Here is a 22,068-nt window from a genome sequence, read left to right as displayed (position 1 = left end):
CTGAATGGAAAGTGTTCCGCTTGTCTGGCTTCTTGCTGTTTCTCCTTTCTGTTACATTAGTTTTTTTCATCTGCCCCATTTCTTTGTGAGTTTCTGAAGCTCCTTTTCTCCTCCTCTTTGGAATACAGTATATACATCTTTTTTTTTCTTTTCACACTTCTCCAGCAGGTCATAGGTAATTTCTACTCTCCCAGCTTACCAGGAAGTTAGCTGAAATGTGTTAGATTTGGAATTCAAGAAAACCTTTGGGTAGATTTAAATTTTTATCTTATAAGATATGAGAAGAAATTAATATACCATAATTTGAAAGCCTGTATATATTTTCTGCTGGGTAGTGATGGTCCAAGCCATTAATCTCCATACTTGGGAGGGCAGAGGCAGTTGGATCTCTGAGTTCGAGATGAGCCTGGTCTACAGAGCAGGTTCCAGGCAGCCCAAACTATATACAGAAGCCCTGTGTTGAAAAATAGAAAAAATACTTTCCAAATGTTTTGATAGAGAAAGTGTCAGTCCATTAGCTTTTGAAATTGTCATGGAAATATGGTACCCTATGGAAAACTTAGATATGTTGGATTAAGATAATATATATTAGTAATTTAATTATACTTTATTTATTTTCATTTAAGGCAGTGCATATAGAGTCTATCTCAAAACTAATCAACAAATAAACATAGCTTTTTCTATAATTGTGATTCTCAACCTTCTTTTTTTACAAGACAAAATATTTTTATTCTTTTCTCACAAAAATATGTACTCTCTTTTTTATGAGATATATTCTTTATTTACGTTTCAAATTATTTCCCCTTTCCTGGTCCACGCCTCCCCGAAAGTCCCATAAGCCATCTCCCCTCCTCCTGTTCCCTATTCAACCCCTTCCCATTTACCTGTCCCATTTACACTGCTGCATTGAGCCTTTCCAGGACCAGGGGCCTCTCCTTCCTTCTTCATGGACATCATTTAATATTTGAATTGTGTCTTGGGTATTCCGAGCTTCTGGGCTAATATCCACTTATCAGTGAATGCATACCATGTGTGTTCTTTTGTGACTGGGTTACCTCACTTAGGATGATATTTTACAGTTCCACCCATTTATCTAAGAATTTCATGAATTCATTGATTTTAATTGCTGAGTAGTATTCCGTTGTGTAAATATACCACATTTTCTGTATCCATTTCTCCATTGAGGGACATCTGGGTTCTTTCCAGCTTCTGGCTATTATAAATAGGGCTGCTATGAACAGAGTAGAGCATGTGTCTTTATTACATGCTGGGAAATCCTCTGGATATATGCCCAGGAGTGGTATAACAGGGTCCTCAGGTAGTATCATACCCAGTTTTCTAAGGAACTGCCAGACTTGTTTCCAGAGTAGTTGTAGTTGTACAAGCTAGCAATCCCACCAGCAGTGGAGGAGTGTTCCTATTTCTGTACATCCTTGCCAGCACCTGCTGTCTCCTGAGTTTTTTATCTTAGACATTCTGACTGGTGTGAGGTGAAATCTCAGGTTTGTCTTGCTTTGAATTTCCCTGATGACTAAGAATGTTGAACCTTTCTTTAGTTACTTCTCAGCCATTTGATATTCCTCAGGTGAAAATTCTTTGTTTAGCTCTGTACCCCATTTTTAAGGGGGATATTTGGCTCTCTGGAGTCTGCCTTCTTGAGTTCTTTGTTTATATTGGATATTAGCTCTCTATCAGATGTAGAGTTGGTAAAGATATTTTCTCACTCTGTTGGTTGCTGTTTTTCCCTATTGACAGTGTCCTTTGCCTTTTAGAACCTTTGTAATTTTATGAGGTCCCATTTGCGAATTCTTGATCTTAGAGCATAAGCCATTGGTGTTCTATTCAGGAAATGTTCCCCTGTGCCCATATGTTCAAGGCTCTTCCCCACTTTCTTTTCTATTATTTTCAGTGTGTCTGCTTTTAGGTGAAGGTTCTTGATCCACTTGGACTAAAGCTTAGTACAAGGAGATAAGAATGGATCAGTTTGCATTCTTCTGCATGCTAGCCGCCAGTTGAACAAGCACCATTTGTTGAAAAGGTTATCTTTTTTCCACTGGATGGTTTTAGCTTTTTTGTCAAAGATCAAGTGACCATAGATGTGTGGGTTCATTTCTGGGTCTTCAATTCTATTCCATTCATCTACCTGCCTGTCACTATACTAGTACCATGAGTTTTAACACTATTGCTCTCTAGTAGTTGAGTTCCGGGATACTGATTCCCCCAGAAGTTCTTTTACTGTTGAGAATAGTTTTATCTATCGTGGGTTTTTTTGGGGGGGCGGGGTTTCGAGACAGGGTTTCTCTCTGTGTAGCCCTGGCTGTCCTGGAACTCACTCTGTAGACCAGCTGGCCTCGAACTCAGAAATCCGCCTGCCTCTGCCTCCCAAGTGCTGGGATTAAAGGCATGCACCACCACCGCCCGGTATCCTGGGTTTTTTATTATTCCAGATGAATTTGTGAATTGCTCTTTCTAGCTCTATGAAGAATTGAGTTGGAACTTTGATGGGGATTTCATTGAATCTGTAGATTGCTTTTGGAAAGATGGCCATTTTTACTATATTAATCCTGCCAATCCATGAACATGGAAGATTTCTCCTTCTTCTGTGGTCTTCTTTGATTTCTTTCTTCAGAGACTTGAACTTCTTGTCATACAGATCTTTCACTTGTGGCTTTTGTAAAGGGTGTCATTTCCCTGTTTTCTTTCTCAGCCTGTTTATCCTTTGAGTATAGCAAGGCTACTGATTTGTTTGAGTTAATATTTTATCCAGCTACGTTGCTGAAGTTGTTTATCAGCTTTACGAGTTCTCTGGTGGAGTTTTTTGGTCACTTAAGTATACTATCATATCATCTGCAAATAATGATAATTTGACTTCTTCCTTTACAATTTGTATTCCTTTGACTTCCTTTTGTTGTCTAATTGCTCTAGCTAGAATTCCAAGTACTATATTGTATAAATATGAAGACAGAGGGCAGCCTTATCTAGTCCCTGATTTTAGTGGTATTGCTTCAAGATTCTCCCCATTTAGTTTGATGTTGACTACCGGTTTGCTGTATATTGCTTTTACTATGTTTAGGTATGGGCCTTGAGTTCCTGATCTTTCCATGCCTTTTAACATGAAAGAATGCTGAATTTTGTCAAGTGCTTTTTCAGCATCTAATGAAATGACCATGTGTTTTTTTTTTCCTTTGAGTTTGTTTATGTAGTGGATTACATTGATGGATTTCCATATATTGAACCATCCCTGCATCCCTGCGAGGAATCCTACTTGATCAAGGTGAATGATCATTTTTATGTGTTCTTGGATTTGGTTGGCATGAATTTTATTGAGTATTTTTGCATAGATATTCTCATAAAGGAAATTGGTCTGAAGTTCTCTTTCTTTGTTGGATCTTTGTGTGGTTTTGGTATCAGAGAAATTGTGGCTTCATAGTACGAGTTGGGTAGTATTCCTTCAGTTTGTATTGTGTGGAATAGTTGGAAGAGTATTAGTATTCTTCTTTGAAGGTCTGATAGAATTCTGCTCTAAAACCATCTGGTCCTGTGTGGTTTTTTTTTTGGTTGGGAGAAGTTCAATGACCACTTCTATTTCTTTAGGCATTATGGGACCATTTAGATGGTCTATCTGATCCTGATTTAACTTTGGCATTTGGTATCTGTCTAGAAAATTGTCCATTTCATCCAGATTTTCCAGTTGTGTTGAATATAGGCTTTTGTATTAGGATCTGATGATTTTTTTTAATTTCCTCATTTTCTTTTGTTATATCTCCTTTTTCATTTCTGATTTTGTTAATTTCGATACTGTCTCTGTGCCCTCTGGTTTGTCTTGCTAAAGGTTTATCTATCTTGTTGATTTTCTCAAAGAACCAGCTCCAGATTTTGTTGATTCTTTGTATAGTTCTTTTTGTTTCAACTTCATTGATTTCAGCCCTGAGTTTGATGATTTCCTGCCTTCTACTCCTCTCAGGTGTATTAACTTCTTTCTGTTGTAAATCTTTCAGCTGTGCTGTTAATCTGCTAGTGTATGCTCTCTCCAGTTTCTTTTTGAGGCACTCAGAGCTATTACATTCCCCCTTACCACTGCTTTCATTTTGTCACATAAATTTGGGTATGTTGTGACTTCATTTTCATTAAATTCTAAAAAGTCTTTGGTTTTTTCTTTCTTTTTTCCTTGACCAAAGTATCATTGAGTAAGGCATTGTTCAGCTTCCATGTGTATGTGAACTTTCTGTTGTTTTTGTTGCTATTGAAGACCACCCTTACTCCATAGTGATCTGATAGGAGGCATGAGATTAGTTCGATCTTCTTATATTTGATGAGGTCTCCTTTGTGATAAATTATATGGTCAATTTTGGAGAAGGTACGGTGACATGCCAAGAAAAAGATATATTCTTTTGATTTAGGATGAAATGTTCTATGGATATTTATTAAATCCATTTCATCCAAAGCTTCTGTTAGTTTCACTGTGTCTCTGTTTACTTTGTTTCCCTGATCCCATTGAGGAGACTGGGGTGTTGAAGTCACCTACAATTATTGTGAGGTGCAATGTGTGCTTTAAGCTTTAGTAACGTTTCTTTTATGAATGTGGGTGCCCTTGTATTTGGAGCACAGATGTTCAGAATTGAGAGTTCTTCTTGGTATATTTTTCCTTTGATGAATATAAAATGTCCTTCCATGTCTTTTTTTGATGACTTTTGGTTGAAATTCTATTTTATTGGCTATCATAATGGATACTCCAGTTTGTTTATTCATACCTTTTACTTGGAAAACTGTTTTCAAACCTTTTACTCTGAGTTAGTGTTTTTCTTTGACACTAATATGTGCTTCCTGTATGCAGCAAAATGCGGGGTCTTGTTTACCTATCCATTCTGTTAGTCTATGTCTTTTTACTGGGGAATTTAGTCCATTGATGTTAAGAGATATTAATGAATAATGATTGTTGCTTCCTGCTATTTTGATGTAATTTTTATGTTTGTGTGGTTATCTTCTTTTGGGTTTGTTGAAAGAAGATTAATTTGCTGCTTTTTCTAGTGTATAGTTTCCCTCCTTTTGTTGGTGTTTTCCATTCATTACCTTTTAAAGGGCTGGATTTGTGGAAAGATACTGTGTAGATTTGTTTTTCTCATGGAATACCTTGGTTTCTCCATCTACAGTAATTGAGAGATTTGCTTGGATATAGCAGTCTGTGTTGGCACTTGTGTTCCCTGAGGGTCTGCATGACATCTGCCCAGGCTCTTCTGACTTTCATAGTCTCTGTTGAGAAATCTGGTGTAATTCTGATAGGCCTACCTTTATATGTTACTTGACCTTTTTCCCTTACTGCTTTTAATATTCTTTCTTTGTTTAGTACATTTGGTATTTTAATTATAATATGATGGAATTTCTGTTTTGGTCAAATCTATTTGGAGTTCTGTAGGCTTCTTGTATGTTCATGGGCATCTCTTTCTATAGGTTAGGGAATTTTTCTTCTATAATTTTGTTGAAGACATTTACTGGCCCTTTAAGTTGGAAATCTTCACTCTCTTCTATACCTATAATCCTTAGGTTTGGTCTTCTCATTTAGTCCTGGATTTTCTGGATGTTTTGGGTCAGGAGCTTCTTGCATTTTGCATTTTCTTTGACTGTTGTGTCAATGCTTTCTATGGTATCTTCTGCATCTGGGATTCTCTCTTCTATCTCTTGTATTCTGTTGTTGATGGTTGGCTCCATGACTCCTGACATCTTTCCTGGGTTTTCTATGCCCAGAGTTTGTGATTTCTTTATCGTTTCTACCCCCATTTTTAGATCCTGGATGGTTTTGTTCAATTCCTTCACCTGTTCTGTTGTATTTTCCTGTAGTTCTTTAAGGGCTTCTCCCTGTTTACTTGTATTTATTTAAGGTAGATATTTATGTCCTTCTTGAAGCATTCTATCAGCATTATGAGCTATGATTTTAAATCCAAATCTTGCTTTTCTGATGTGTTTGGGTTTCCAGGACTTGCTGTTGTGAGAGAATTGGGTTTGGATGGTGCCATATTGTCTTGATTTCTGTTAGTAATGTTCCTACATTTGCTTTTTGCCATCTGGTTATCTCTGGTGTTAGTTGGTCCTGTTGTCACTGGCTGGTGCTTGTCCCTCCTGTATGCTGGCAAGCCTCTCTCAGCACCCCTGGGTGACCGGCTGTCTTAGTCAGGGTTTCGATTCCTGCACAAACATCTTGACCAAGAAGCAAGTTGGGGAGGAAAGGGTTTATTGAGCTTACACTTCTACATTGCAGTTCATCACTAAAGGAAGTCAGGACTGGAACTCAAGCAGGTCAGGAAGCAGGAGCTGATGCAGAGGCCATGGAGGGATGTTTCTTACTGGCTTGCTTCCCCTGGCTTGCTCAGCTTGCTTTCTTATAGAACCCAAGAGCACCAGCCCAAAGGTGGTACCACCCAAAAGGGGCCCTCCCCACTTGATCAATAATTGAGAAAATGCCCCATAGCTGGATCTTATGGAGGCACTTCCCCAACTTAAAGCTCCTTTCTCTGTGATAACTCCAGTCTGTGTCAAGTTGACACAGAAAACTAGCCAGTACAGAGGAGGAGGAGGAGGAGGAGGAGGAGGAGGAGGAGGAAGAGGAGGAGGAGGAAAGGTGCAGATTAAAAGTCATTGTGACAGGGACAAGCAAAAATCAGAAAGTGAGACAGAGAAGAGGAAACTGATGTGGTCTGATATGTATATTTGTATGTGTATATATATATACATATATATCATATAGCATATATATCATATATCATACATACCACATATATCCTATATATCATATATATGTTTCATAATAAACAATAGAGCAAAAGATGCCTAACTTAGGTCAGTGAAATCAATGGGTGAACATATTGTTTCTGTGTGGGAACTCATTGGAAGGGTCATGAACCGTGTTTTGGAATGGGCCAAGAACCAAATCAGGTTTCAGAGGGCTACTGGATGCCTTCATACCTTCCAGTTTCAAATTTCAGGGAAGACAGTTTGCCTCAATTGAACCATTTTCATCCATTGAATAGAAGAGGAAGTGGGGCAAAATTACAGATAAACATACTTTATGCAATGGAGAAACTAAGGTATAAATATTGGCATGGGGTTTAGTGATGAAAGCACCAAATAAGAGTGGGGAAAAGTATACTAACGTATATGGTGAAGTATCAAGGCTATGAATTAGGCACAAATACCCCTAGTATCATAAATCAGTCATTATAATCAATATGTAAGATTGGTACAGATTATCAGGAATAAATCTAAGAAACATTTATGCAAAAGAGCACAATCTCAGGGCCAAAAAAAGCACCCACATCAAACTTGATGCTTACATTCTAAGTTAGTTGTTTTGGAAGTAGGATAGAATACCTAAGAATAAGAAAATGCTAGATACTGTTCAGTATTTTCCTGAGAAAGGCATTTATGCTCCATTTAGTACAAAGTCAAGTCCTTATCTTTTCAGTAAGGAATAATGAATAGGTTTGCTTATTATAGATAATATACATGAAGAACAACAAAGGAAAGACAGGGGGAAATGATATAAGAAAGTAGAAAAGTATTGCTGGAGTGACAAGGTTTAAATGGGGATGGGTGGGAAGATAGAGTACAGGAGAGAGTCAGAGAGACTTAAAGAAAAGCTACCTTCTGAGCTAACCAAAACATGCAATTAACAAAAGTTTAAGTAGGATTGTTCTGTGTGGTAACATAATTTGATCCCCCAAACCATGGGTTATTAAATGAAAATCTCAATACCAGTGTCAGATACAACCTTATGAGTCATTACCTAGGAAGATCTCAAAGAACTCTAGAACAATATAGAATACTGACATTGAAATAGATTATTTGTTGTTTACCAGAACTTTATGGTAAGACTCTACAGCTGAAGACATCACAAATATGGATGGAAGTTGTAATGTAATCATGTGGGATCTGAACTATAACCTTCCTTTTCAGAATGGCAGCAGTTTCGAAGAAGGCAGCTGGGAGGAAAACTCATCAGTAGTTTCAACTCCTTGACTTTGGATGCTACAATGCTGACCTTCCCTTTGATTTAATGGTGGAATGACTTTTATGTAGTAACCAATTGCATTCTGATTGGATTTGAAGCTCAATTCTGCCAGTGGGTACTGTGGACTTGGTCAACTACTAGTCAAAGAATAGGGAGGTCATAGGCCTATTGCATTTGTTCTGCTAAATGAACGTGTTTTCAAACTGTTTCTTGAATATTTATATTTACACCTACTATTTAATGCCTTGGTAAGTCAAGATTGTTTGTGCATTGAGTAGACTTTAGTGCTGAAACATATGGCTGAACAAAAGAAAAAGAAAGTGTTAATAACAAGTGACCATTGGCCAGGCGGTGGTGGTGCACGTCTGTAATCCCAGCACTCTGGGAGGCAGAGGCAGATGGATTTCTGAGGTCGAGGCCAGCCTGGTCTACAGAGTGAGTTCCAGGGCTATATAGAGAAACCCAGTCTTGAAAAAAATCCAAAAAAAAAAAAAAAAAAAAGAACAAGTGACCATTGAGTGCTCAGAATTAAATGGTACAATATACCACCTTTTCCAGATTTGGGGAAAATCACTGAAGAGTATGCAGACAGAATGCAAGAGCTGGACCAGAGGAGAGAGCCATGAAAGCCTATGAACATGGTATAGCCTTTGTACTTATGAACTTATTGTAGGACCTGCACAAGTGTGGACCTGTCAACATTCCGTCATGGATTGAAAGTCAACATGGGGGCCTAGAATCTCGAGATATTGGCAGTTGATGCCTGTGGGAGGTTGAGAATCATTGTCTTCAGAGGTGTTGCCCTGGTGAATTTCTCACATTCCAGTAGATAACTCTACACTGCAACCTTGGTTAAACTCAGTGGGCCACAAAATAAAAACCAAAGCAGAAAGATCTGATAGTGGGAGGGGAACTTGTGTAGAGGAGAGAGGCCCTTGGAGAGAGAAGATAAAATTGGAGAATGAACAGGCCCACAATGTATGACACACATAGATAAAATTGTCAGAGAATAAATTTAAAAAGAAAGAAAATGAAAAGGAAGGCCACAAGTAAAGGAGGAGAAATTAGAAGAAAGCACAACAAGCATAAATGTCTGTAGAACTCCACAAGTTCCTGCGCAGGCCTTGCAACAAACAGACCCCAAGAGGGGGCAAACAATTCGGCTGCAATAATCAAGATCATCATCATCAAGACAAATATCATGGAGCAGAAGAATTGTATTTTATAGCTTGATGTAGATCAAGAAATGGTAAATGAACTATTGGAAAGCCCATGTTGATTATTCATGGCCCATGGAATGCCATGTAGAATTGAACTATTTACAAATGGTCTACCTATAGATAGAATAAATTCTGTGAATATATTCATTATTAATAAGTAATTTCAGGCTTACTAAATCCTAGTTATAATTACATTCATACAGCATGTAAATTACTACTTTATAAATATGCCTACTTCTGTATTACTAATTAAAATCTTAGTTTCAGTAACCCAACACTTATTTGGTTGCATTCTAATACCATAAGGTATATGGTTTGAAAATTAGCCACCTAAAACTGCAGATACTTGAAGGTCTTGTACATGTTGCCACAATCACTGTGACAAAAATATGAAAAAAGTGCCCTGTTGTACCAGGAAAGTTGTTTCCTTTGGTCATCTACCACCCTCGCTCTTACAATCTTACCATCTCCTCTTAGTCATTCCTGGGCCTTAGAGGTGTGATAGAGGGGGGTATGATAGAAAGCATGTGATAGAGGTATCTTATTTAGAGATGAACATTCTGAAGTCTCTCATTCTCTTCAAATTGACCCTTAAAGTTCTCTGTGTTAATTATCATCTACTGCAAAAAGAAGGGTATAGGACAAGATGGATCTGGGAGGCAATGGGTGAATATGGTCAAAATACCTTCTATAAAATTCTCAAAGAAATAATTAAAAATCCATTCACACAGCACAACTATTCAAGCAGAAAGGCCCATACCTAAACATAGTAAAAACAATATACAGCAAACCAGTAGCCAGCATCAAACTAAATGGAGAGAAACTTGAAGCAATCCCACTAAAATCAGGGACTAGACAGGGCTGCCCCCCTCTCTCCTTATCTTTTCAATATTGTACTTGAGGTACTAGCTCGGGCAATTCGACAACATAAGGAGGTCAAAGGGATACAAATTGGAAAGGAAGAAGTCAAACTATCATTATTTGCAGATGACATGATAGTCTACCTAAGTGACCCAATAAACTCCAGTAGAGAATTCCTACAGCTGATAAACAACTTCAGCAAAGTGTCAGGTTATAAAATCAACTCAAGCAAATCAGTGGCCTTCCTATACTCAAAGAATAAGCAGGCTGAGAAAGAAATTAGGGAAATGACCCCCTTCACAATAGCCACAAACAGTATAAAGTATCTTGGGGTGACTCTTACCAAACATGTGAAAGATCTTTACGACAAGAACTTCAAGACTCTGAAGAAGGAAATGGAAGAAGACCTCAAAAAATGGGAAAACCTCCCATGCTCATGGATCGCCAGAATCAATATAGTTAAAATGGCCATTTTGCCAAAAGTAATATACAGATTCAATGCAATACCTATCAAAATCCCAACTCAATTCTTCACAGAGTTAGAAAAAGCAATTAACAAATTCATCTGGAACAACAAAAAACCCAGGATAGCTAAAACTATTCTCAGCAACAAAAGAAATTCTGGGGGAATCGGTATCCCTGACCTCAAGCAATACTACAGAGCAATAGTGTTAAAAACTGCATGGTATTGGTACAGTGACAGGCAGGCAGATCAATGGAACAGGATTGAAGATCCAGAAATGAACCCACACACATATGGCCACTTGATCCTCGACAAAGGGGCTGAAAACATCCAATGGAAAAAAGATAGCCTTTTCAACAAATGGTGCTGGTTCAACTGGAGGTCAGCATGCAGAAGAATGCGAATTGATCCATCTTTATCGCCTTGTACTAAGCTCAAATCCAAATGGATCAAGGACCTCCACATAAAGCCAGACACTCTGAAGCTAATAGAAAAGAAACTGGGGAAGACCCTTGAGGACATTGGTACAGGGAGAAAATTTCTGAACAGAACACCAATAGCGTATGCTCTAAGATCAAGAATTGACAAATGGGACCTCATAAAATTACAAAGTTTCTGTAAGGCAAAGGACACCATCAAGAGGACAAATCGGCAACCAACAAATTGGGAAAAGATCTTCACCAATCCTACATCAGATAGAGGGCTAATATCCAATATATATAAAGAACTTAAGAAGTTAGATTCCAGAAAACCAAACAACCCTATTAAAAAATGGGGTACAGAGTTAAACAGGGAATTCTCACCTGAAGAACTTCGGATGGCGGAGAAGCATCTTAAAAAATGCTCAACTTCATTAGTCATTAGGGAAATGCAAATCAAAACAACCCTGAGATTTCACCTTACACCAGTCAGAATGGCTAAGATTAAAAATTCAGGAGACAGCAGGTGTTGGAGAGGATGTGGAGAAAGAGGAACACTCCTCCACTGCTGGTGGGGTTGCAAATTGGTACAACCACTCTGGAAATCAGTCTGGCGGTTCCTCCGAAAACTGGGCACCTCACTTCTAGAAGATCCTGCTATACCACTCCTGGGCATATACCCAGAGGATTCCCCACCATGTAGTAAGGATACATGTTCTACTGTGTTCATAGTAGTCCTATTTATAATTGCCAGATGCTGGAAAGAACTCAGGTATCCCTCAACAGAAGATTGGATGCAAAAAATGTGGTATATCTACACAATGGAGTACTATTCAGCCATTAGAAACAATGAATTCATGAAATTCTTAGGCAAATGGATGGAGCTAGAAAACATCATACTAAGTGAGGTAACCCAGTCTCAAAAGGTGAATCATGGTATGCACTCACTAATAAGTGGATATTAACCTAGAAAACTGGAATACCCCAAACATAATCCATACATCAAATGAGGTACAAGAAGAAAGGAGGAGTTGCCCCTTGTTTTAGAAAGACTCAGTGAAGAAGTATAGGGCAAAACCAGAACGGGGAAGTGGGAAGGGGTGGGTGGGAGGACAGGGGGAGAAAAGGGGGCTTATGGGACTATCGGGGAGTGGGGGTCTAGAAAAGGGGAAATCATTTGAAATGTAAATAAAAAATATATCGAATAAAAAAAAAGAATAGTCTCTTCAACAAATGGTGTGGGAATAATCGCATAGACATAGAGCAAAAAGTGAAATTGAACTCTTACTTCATTTTATATATATATATATATATATATATATATACAATTCAAAATTTATTAAACATAAACATGTAAGAGCTGAAACAAGGGTTGGTGAGATGGCTCAGTGGTTAAGAAAACTGACTGTTGTTCCGAAGGTCCTGAATTCAAATCCCTGCAACTACATGGTGGCTCACAACCATCTGTAATGAGATCTGATGCCCTCTTCTGGTGTGTCTGAAGACATCTACAGTGTACTTAAATATAATAATAAGTAAATCATAAAAAACAGCTGAAACTATAAAACTATTTGAGTAAAAATAGTGTTAAGTATTACTAACCAAGACAAAACGTGAGCACTATGAAAATTAAATATTTTTCTTCAAAAGAGTGTCAAAAGAGCAGAGTTGACTCTCAGAATAGGAGAAACATTTGCAAATTATACATATGAAAAAGTTTTGAAAAGTTATGTTAATAACAAAATGACTCATAGTACAAAAATAAATTTGAGCAAACAACTGATAGACTTTTTCCCAAAGAAGATAACAAATTACAATATTTGTGAACTAAAAGGTATTCAGCAAGCATCATTAGTCATTGGGTAAATAAAAATTGAGCCACCATGGGAGAAAAAAGTAGATGAAGGAGAAAATTATGCATATGTGTTTGAGCACCCATGCACACGTTGATGCTTCATGAGATGAACAGTATTGTACTGGTGTTGTTGCTGAAGAACCTTACCTATGTCAGTGGGAAATAAAGCCCAATGCTGCTGGTAGTATAGCCTGAGACCTTCCTCCTAAAGGTCTCTAGGTGCTACTGTGATTGAGACTTGTGCGGTATGTTACAGCAGTATGAAACCAAGTTTGCCTTTTTTTTTTTTTAAAGATTTAGTTATTTATTATATGTAAGTACACTGTAGCTGTCTTCAGACACTCCAGAAGAGGGAGTCAGATCTCATTACAGATGGTTGTGCGCCACCATGTGGTTGCTGGGATTTGAACTCAGGACCTCTGGAAGAGCAGTCAGTGCTCTTAACCATTGGGCCATCTCACCAGCCCCTAGTTTGCCTTTATTAAAAAAGGTGTATACACGCTGAGAGAATCAAGTGCATACGTAAGGGAAGTACATTTTAACTGCTCTGGGAGTAGTTTATTAAGTGGTTTAGGGGCCTTTTAAATTTTCTTGTTCAATGCGGCAATCTAAAGCTAAAGATTATTTTTAATACATTGGCACACTTATTTTCTCAACAATGGAAGTTACACTTGGGCCTGCAGAGATTGCTCAATAGTTAAGAGCACTGGCTGTTCTTCCAGAGGATTCAGTTTCAATTCCCAGCAACCATATGGCAGCACAAAATTTATCCTTAACTCCAGTTCCAGAAATTCAATGCTCTCTCCATGGGCACCAGGCACGAAAGCAGTAAAGACAATATCTCTGTACAAATAAAATTAAGAGTAAGATTTAAAAAAATTATTCTTGTTAATAAAATTGTAAGGTATTTAAGGGACACCTTGAGGCTTATTCTTTTTAATTTATTCTATCTATCTATCTATCTATCTATCTATCTATCTATCTATCTATCTCTATCTATCTATTTATCTATATCTATCTATCTATCTTATTTACATTCCAGATTTTATTCCCCTCCAGGTCCACCCTCTGACTGTTCCACATCCCATCCTTTCTCCCCACCCTGTCTCCATGAGGATGTCCCCACCCCCAACCCCCACCTCACCTGGGGCCTCCAGTCTCTAGAAGGTTATGTGCATCTTCTCTGACTAAACACAGACCAGGCAGTCCTCTGCTGTATATGTGTTGGGGGGGGGGGGCTCATATCAGCTGGTTATGCTGCCTGGCTGGTGGTCTAGTGTCTGAGAGATATTGGGGGTCCAGATTAATTGAGACTTCGGGTCCTCCTACAGGGTCTCCCTTCTCCTCAGCTTCTTTAAGCCTTCCCTAATCCAACAACAGAGGTCAGCAGCTTCTGTCCATTAGTTGGGTTCAAATATCTGCATCTGACTCTTTCAGCTGCTTGTTGGGTCTTTTGGAGGGCAGTCATGATAGGTCCCTTTTTGTGAATACTCCATAGCCTCAGTAATAGTGTCAGGCCTTGGGGCCTTCACTTGAGCTGGATCCCAATTTGGACCTGTTACTGGACCTTCTTTTCCTCAGGTTCCTCTCCATTCACATCCCTGTAGTTCTTTTAGACAGAAACAATTATAGGTCAGAGTTGTGACTATGGGATGGCAACCCCCTCCTTCACTTGGTGCCCTGCCTTCCTGCTGGAGGTGGGCTCTATAAGTTCCCTCTCCCTACTTTTGGGCATTTCATCTAAGGTTCTTCCCTTTGAGTCCTGAGAGTCTCTCACCACCCAGGTCTCTGGTGCATTCTGGAGGGTTCCTTAAAGTCCTACCTCCTGAGGCTGCCTCTTTCCATTCTTTCTGCTAGTCCTCAGGGCTTCAATACTTTTCTCTCACCCAATACCAGATCAGGTTCTGCTCTCCCTCCCCACTCCTATCCACTTTCCCTACCAGGTCCTTCCCTCCCTCCCTCCGCCTTGTGATTGCTTGCTTTCCCCTCCCAAGTGGGACTGAGGCATCCTCCCTTGGACCCCTCAACTTGTTGACCTTTTTAAGTTCTGTGGACTCTATCTTGGGTATTCTGTACGTTTTTGGCTAATATCCAATTATTAGTGAGTACATACCATGCATGCACTTTTGGGTCTGAGTTACCTCATTCAGGATCATATTTTCTAGTTACAACCATTTTCCAGCAAAACTCAGGATGCCCTTGTTTTTGTTAGCTGAGTAGTATTCCACAGTAAAAATGAACATTTTCTGTATCCATTCTTCAGTTGTGGGACATCTAGGTTGTTTCCAGTTTCTGGTTATCATGAACAAGGCAACAATAGTGAAAATAACTGCATGGTATTAGTATAGAGACAGACACTTTGATCAATGGAACACAATTGAAAACTCAGAAATAAAACCACACACTTACAGACACTTGATCTTTGATGAAGATGCCAAAAATATACAATGGATAAAAGAAAGCATCTTCAATAAATTGTGCTCGTCTAAATGGCTATCTATTTGTGAAAAAGTGAAAATAGACCCATATTTGTCACCTTGCACAAAGCTCAAGTCCAAGTGAATCAAGGACCTCAATATAAAACCAGATACACTGAATCTAATAGAAGAGAAATTGGAGAAAGTGGCTGGAATTCATTGGCACAGGGGGACATTTCCTGAACAGAATACCAATGGCTCATATTCTAAGACCAAGAATTGATAAATGGGACCTCATAAAACGGGAAAGCTTCTGTAAGGCAAAGGACATAGTTAAGACAAATCGGCAACCTACAGATTGGGAAAAAAATCTTCATTAACCCCATATCTGAAAGAGGGCTAATATCCAAAATATATAAAGAACTCAAGAAGCTAACCACCAAAAAAAAAAAAAAAAAAAAAAAAAAAAAAAAAAAAAAAACCAAACAACCCAATCAAAAAATGGGGTATAGAACTAAACTGATATTTCACAATAGAGGAATCTCAAATGGCTAAGAAGCACCTAAAGAAGCATTCAAAGTCCTTTGTCATCAGACAAATGCAAATCAAAACAACCCTGAGGTTCTACCTCATACCAGTCAGAATGGTTAAGATCAAAACCTCAGGTGACAACACATGTTGGCAAGGATGTGGAGAAAGAAGAACATTCCCTCGTTGCTGGTGGGATTGCAAACTGGTACAACCACTCTGGAAATCATTCTGGTGGTTCCTCAGAAAATTGGAAATAGATGTACCTGAAGACCCATCAATACCACTCTTGGGAATATACCCAAAAGATGTCCGACCATGCCATAGGGGCACATGTTCTACTATGTTCATAGCGACCTTGAGGCTTACATGTGGGAAAAGAATCTTTAAGATTAAAAAATAGAGCCGGGTGGCAGTGGTGCAAGCCTGTAATCACAGCACTCTGGGAGACAGAGGCAGGTGGATTTCTGAGTTTGAGGCCACCCTGGTCTACAGAGTGAGTTCCAGAACAGCCAGGGCTATACAGAGAAACTTTGTCTTGAAAAAAACAAATCCAAAAATACAAAAAAAGATTAAAAAATAGATTAAGAAAAATCAAAGGAATTCTCCCCAATTAGAGGCCATAGAAAGAGGTCAAAACACTTGCTTTAGGCTTTACAAAAAGTTTTCTAGCAATCTCAATAAATGTATACATAATTTATTTTGGAAAATAAAGTATAATCCACCTAGGTGATCTTGGCAGTAGTTTGAATAGTTTTTTAGAATCTGTGACTCTCAGCCATTCAGACACATAAAGGAGAGGGAGAGGGAGAGGGAAAGGGATAAGGGTACTTTGCCATTTGGTTCTCTCCTCTTCTCATTCCCACTCATACTTTTCCATCTTTCTGTCCTGTTTCAGACATAAGACTGCTCCAGCTCTTTCTGTAGCCTCTAAAAGTACACTTTTTTATTGGATATTTTCTTTATTTACATTTCAAGTGCTATCTCCTTTCCCGGTTTCCCCTCTGGAAAGCCCCTATCCCTCCACCCCCCCCCACCCCCGGTTCTGTATACTTAAACCTGTAGATTTTCAATAGTCCTACAGGCCTCTGCTGTTTGACAGGATCTATGTAATTCATCCTTCTTGAGATGAGACTTCCATATTTTTTAGCCTAAATAGACATCAGTATCTTTGTGTAACTAGTGAGCAGGTGGCCATCATAGGATTACTCAGACCTCTAATAAGACATACTAACACCCTTAAAAGGTTCACAGAACAATTTAGAAGGAGGTACAGAAAGAATATAATAGGTCAAAGACTGAGAGAATGGCTGAAATATTGCATATTCTAGGCATTTGCCTATGGTATTCATGAACTCATAATTCGACTTGTGTCTGCTGGCACTGGGCCTGCATAAGTTGGGCCTGCCCAGTTGTCAGATAGAAATGGGAACAGAACTGAAGGGATATTACCACTTTGGTATGTATTATTAGAAATTAAGAGATTCTTGGATAGACTAAGGCATAGCATTTGGTTGCTCATGTTGTTCCTGAGCTAGTACATGAGAATGGTTTAGAAGCACATCTGACTGCAATGTGGTTTCTGTATTTGCCCATGCTATCCTTAAGGTGTAATTGACTGTGTTTCTTTTTCATGTTTGCTATACTTATAGGGAGGCCTGCCAGATGTATTCTCTGTAATAAACTTTCATGTTTCCTTCATTTTAGAATTAGATGATATCTGACTTCTACTTCAGCAGATAAAAGACTCCTCAAAAAGTTGATGACATAATGCCTGGGCCTTAAAACAAAACAAAACAACCCCTCCAAACCAAACAAGAGAATGAGCAGAGAGAATGAATCTCTCACATAGTTCCTTAAACCACTTCCCCAACTCCTTTTCCTCTGAGAGGGTGGGACCCCCTACAGGTATTCCTCGCACCCTGGCACATCAAGTCCCTGCCAGATTAGGCACATCCTCTTCCACTGAGGCCAGGCAGGGAAGCCATGAAGATTGAGGTGCTTGTCTGCTACATATGTACCTGGAGGCCTCATTCCAGTGCATGTATTTTCCTTTAGTTGGGGGATCAGATTCTGAGAGCTTCCAGGTGAGCAAATTTGTTGACTCTGTTGGTCTTCCTGTAGCAGTCTCATTTACTTCTGGGCCTTCTATCCTTTTCTCAATTCTTCCATAGGTGTCGCCAAACTCCATCTAATGTTTGGCTGTGGGTATCTGCTTCTGTTTCTGTCTGCTGCTAGGTAGAGGACAGGTATGTTAGGCTCCTCTTTGCAAACGTAACAGAGTATCATTAATAATGTCATGGATTGGTGTATACCCATGGGATGGGTTTCAAATTGGACTGATTATTGGTAGGCCTTTCCTTCAGTCTCTACTCCATTCATATATTTTATTTAAGACAAGACAAATTTTGAGTACACAGGGAAAATTTTGAATTTAGTGGGTGGGTTGGGGTTCTTGTGGTATGGTGGGGCATCTTTTGGGTATATGCTAAGGAACAGTATAGCTGGGTCTTCAGATAGAACTATTTCCAATTATCTAAGGAACTGCCACATTCATTTCCACAGTGGTTGTACAAGTTTGCAATCCTACCAGAAATGGAGGAGTAGTCCCCTTTACTATATCCTTACCAGCATGTGCTGTCGCTTACTGTTTTTTAATGATCTTTTTTTTTTTACTTATTCAGTTTACATTCCACTCAAAGCCCGCCCCCCCTGCCCCCCGTCACCCCTATATAACAGATGTGCAGCTTGGCCTTTATGTGAATCCTGAACAACTGGAGTGGGGGCTATTCCAAAGGCTGTTGCCTGTTCCTGGGATGTATTCTTCTAGCTAGGCTGCCCTTTCTGGTCTCAGTGGGAGAGGAAGCACCTAGCCTCACAGAAATTTGAAGTACCAGGTTGGGGGGATACCAAAGGGCAGCCCCCACCCACTCAGAGGAGAAGGTGAGGGGCATGGGAGATTGCAGAATTCAGCATTTATTGTTTCAAAAATATTTTACTGTACTCTACCTTTGTGCTTTCAATTTATACTACATTATTTTGGCAATGTGCCATATCTCCAATGCCATCTATGGTAATATACATTGTTATAAAGTTGTTACTAGGACCAATCACTCTGTTCACTATTTACATGTACCCTGCTACTTAATCTTTTACAAACTATGATATAATCACTTTCTATACACAAATGAATAAGAATAAAAGAAAACAGTTCAATTTATAATATACCCCAAATAATAAAATATAATGAATATATTTACTATGATTGGGAAACACTGAAAAACCATAAAATATTGGTAAATAATAGTAAAGAAGACACAAAGTCCCTGTGTTCTTGGATTTTTAGAATTAATATTGTTAAAATACCTATATTACTTAAAGAATTTTGAACACTCAATGCTATCAAAACTGTATCAAAACTTTATGATATTCCTTACAGAATAGAAAGAATATCACAATAGGATGCTAAATGGTTTCAGAGGGTCCTAACAATTCAGAGAAAGAAATCCATATTGGAAGCAGCACATCTATTAATTTAAATTATATTTTAAATTAGCAGGTATAGTTACTCATGCTTGCTACTCCAGGACATGAGAGACTGAGGCAGAAATATTGAGAGTTTGAGGCCATGAGGCCAACCACAAAGCATGCACCTCAAAACAAGACTGTCTCTGAGAAAACCAACATCTGCATATGTCACTCAGTGATAGTGTTCTTCTAACATGTACAAGGCCATGGATTTAATCCTTAGGAGCACACGCATAAAAGTTCCATAAAACACCAGGACTGATTAGGAATGTAAACAGACTAAATAACATAAAAGATCTGAAACAATGCTGAGAACATGTATTTTACAAATCCCAAGTTTAAGCTGAAAACAAAAACCATTAAATCAATAACAGGTATACTGATGCATAAGGAATCAGCAAGAGGAGCAAAGCTACAAAGCCATTAATGCCCTCAGAACTTGAATGCTCCCAAAGAGCTAATATTTGTTCACTGGAAATAACATTTGATCAATTTGAGAGTAGCAGCTGAGAGTGGGAATGCTTCCAATTTGCAGAGAATAAAGGGATCCAAAGAAGGTTGGAGGGTTGGAACATTCTGTGCCTTACGACCTTATGAAAGTCGTAAGGAGTTGAAACTCCTTTCTGGATCAATGCCTGATATTAAGCAAAGTCATGCAATTGAGCAGATTTTTCAAAGGAATGTAGAATCTCCAAATTCAGCAAGAGTTAGAGAACTACATATAAATGTCTAGTTAGGGAACAGAAACAAGAGATTGAATAGGGAAAAAAATCCTTCAAATAATCATTGCTTTGAGAGAAAAAAACAGAAGGTACTCCACACATATCACTAGAAAATATCCTCTGACCTACCCTTCTTACTCATAAAAATAAAGATGTGTAAATCATCAAAAGAAAAAACAATGTGGTAAAAGCCCATACAAAACCGCAAAACAAAGAGCAGTATGGTGGTATGTGGCCATAATTTCAGAGGAAAGGAGGATAATTGAAATCCAGAGGTCAGCCTGGACTATATGATGAATTCCAGGACAGAGTCTTACTCTGTCTCTAACAAAGGGCTGGGAAGAAGGGAGGAAGGAGTGAATATTTCATAGAACTCAAAGTACTCCAGTAAAATCTCACCACAAAACATAAAAATTAAAAATGAATATTTCAAAATAAGTTAAATGAAGGAAACTATGGACAATGGGAAATATCACAAATAAGACTGACTATTCAAAATATGAAATAACAGAATTCAGGAAAAAACTAATTATAAAAAGAGTTCAAAATGTAAAAAAGTAGCTATTTGAGAAACATACAATGAAAATTGTTTTTATTCATATTCTGAATTTTCAAAGTAAATTAGAAGTCACTGTTCACATAAGAGTAGGTAAGCAGCACAGCCAATAAACTTGACAATATCCTGGGCTGTTAGGGGGATTCCATGGGGTCCCTTTGACCAGCATTTGCATGCAACCCATTCTGGGTACTGGAGGTTTTATTTGGTGATTACAGATGGCTAGTTGGTGCTTTATCTTGCCTTTTATTTGGTGATTCCATTTATATGACTTCACATGTGTATACATTTTAAGAAGCCACTGTATTAGGTTCCCATATGACCCCACAAGTGGTCCTTAGTTGTAGCTGTCCCATTCCATATTCTCTATCTTACTTACCTCCCTGATATGCCCATAACTATTTATTGTATTTTCCCTTCCTAGCAAGATCCTCTTCCCACCAGCCCTTATTCTATTGGTTATTCTCCACAAACTGATGGTAAGGCCACATTGCTGAAGACAATACCTACAAAACTGACTGAACAGAGAAGTAAAGTGCCTACCTAGAACCTTCATCCCCATTGACTAGAGTTCATGGTGTTGGAAGTGCTTAGCACACTTTCAGAGGTGAAAAATCAATACCAACCCAGCTCCAAATCCCACACTCTACAATTGTGACCTGCCTGCAAGATTCACTGGTACAATAGTGACACAAAGTTTGTGTGAATAACCAACAGCTGATTGGAATTAAAGCCCACTCCATGAGATGAAATCCAGGCTCTACAATGCCCAGGGAGCAGATACTAAAACCGTGAGACCTGATAGGCCATGGAGCTTGGGGCAAAGCCCAAATGCTACTGTGCTGCTAAAGGAATGTAACAGTAAAATGTCTCTTAGCGACACTTTGCCATACTCTTAGATCAATGCTTTGTTCAGTCATCATCAGAGAAGCTTCCTCCTGAAGTAGATGGAAATAAATACAGAGATCCACAACTGAAAAATGTATAGAGAGTGAAAGACCTTGGAACATTAGGTTATAAATGGGAGGTCTATATCACATCCCTTCCTAGGGCTCTGGAAACTGTGAAAAGCAAGGCACAAAGACTGGAAGAGCCACTAGGGATGGAAGACACCAAGGAAATAGTGCCTTCCTGATAAAAGGAATAATAATAATAATAATAGGACTGTTTGATGTCCAAATGAACTCACAGACACCATGGCAGAATGCACAGGTCTAAGCCAGAAGGGGTCCCAGCACAGAGAGGGGAAGTGGACACAACCTCCAAACCTAAAACCAGAATCTAACTCTAATTGATAATCATCCTTAAATGAAGTATTAATTTTCTCCACTGGTGTCTCACTGGGTATACAATTGACACTTAAGGGCAGACCTTTATTTTGTTGTTTTAACCTTACATATCATTCACTTATATATTACGTTTTCTCATTTTGTTCTTATCGGTTTTCTCTGTGTGAGAATGTGTATCTCAGCATCTATATAAATATCTTCTGTTTTT

At 38.6% G+C, this 22,068-nt stretch overlaps 1 long non-coding RNA gene across 1 annotated transcript in view; it reads right to left on the bottom strand.

Moving 5' to 3' along the window:
* Positions 1 to 16,810: 16,810 nt before the first annotated feature.
* LOC127675685 (uncharacterized) overlaps positions 16,811 to 22,068 on the bottom strand; it is a 77,087-nt gene continuing 71,829 nt past the window's right edge. The window contains exon 7 of the long non-coding RNA XR_007975506.1: positions 16,811 to 17,996. This is a non-coding gene — a long non-coding RNA (uncharacterized LOC127675685). The remainder of the gene's footprint in view (positions 17,997 to 22,068) is intronic.

Source organism: Apodemus sylvaticus, chromosome X (genome assembly GCF_947179515.1).
Source record: "Apodemus sylvaticus chromosome X, mApoSyl1.1, whole genome shotgun sequence".
NCBI classification, from domain to species: domain Eukaryota; kingdom Metazoa; phylum Chordata; class Mammalia; order Rodentia; family Muridae; genus Apodemus; species Apodemus sylvaticus.
This window is presented reverse-complemented; position numbering and strand designations above follow the sequence as displayed.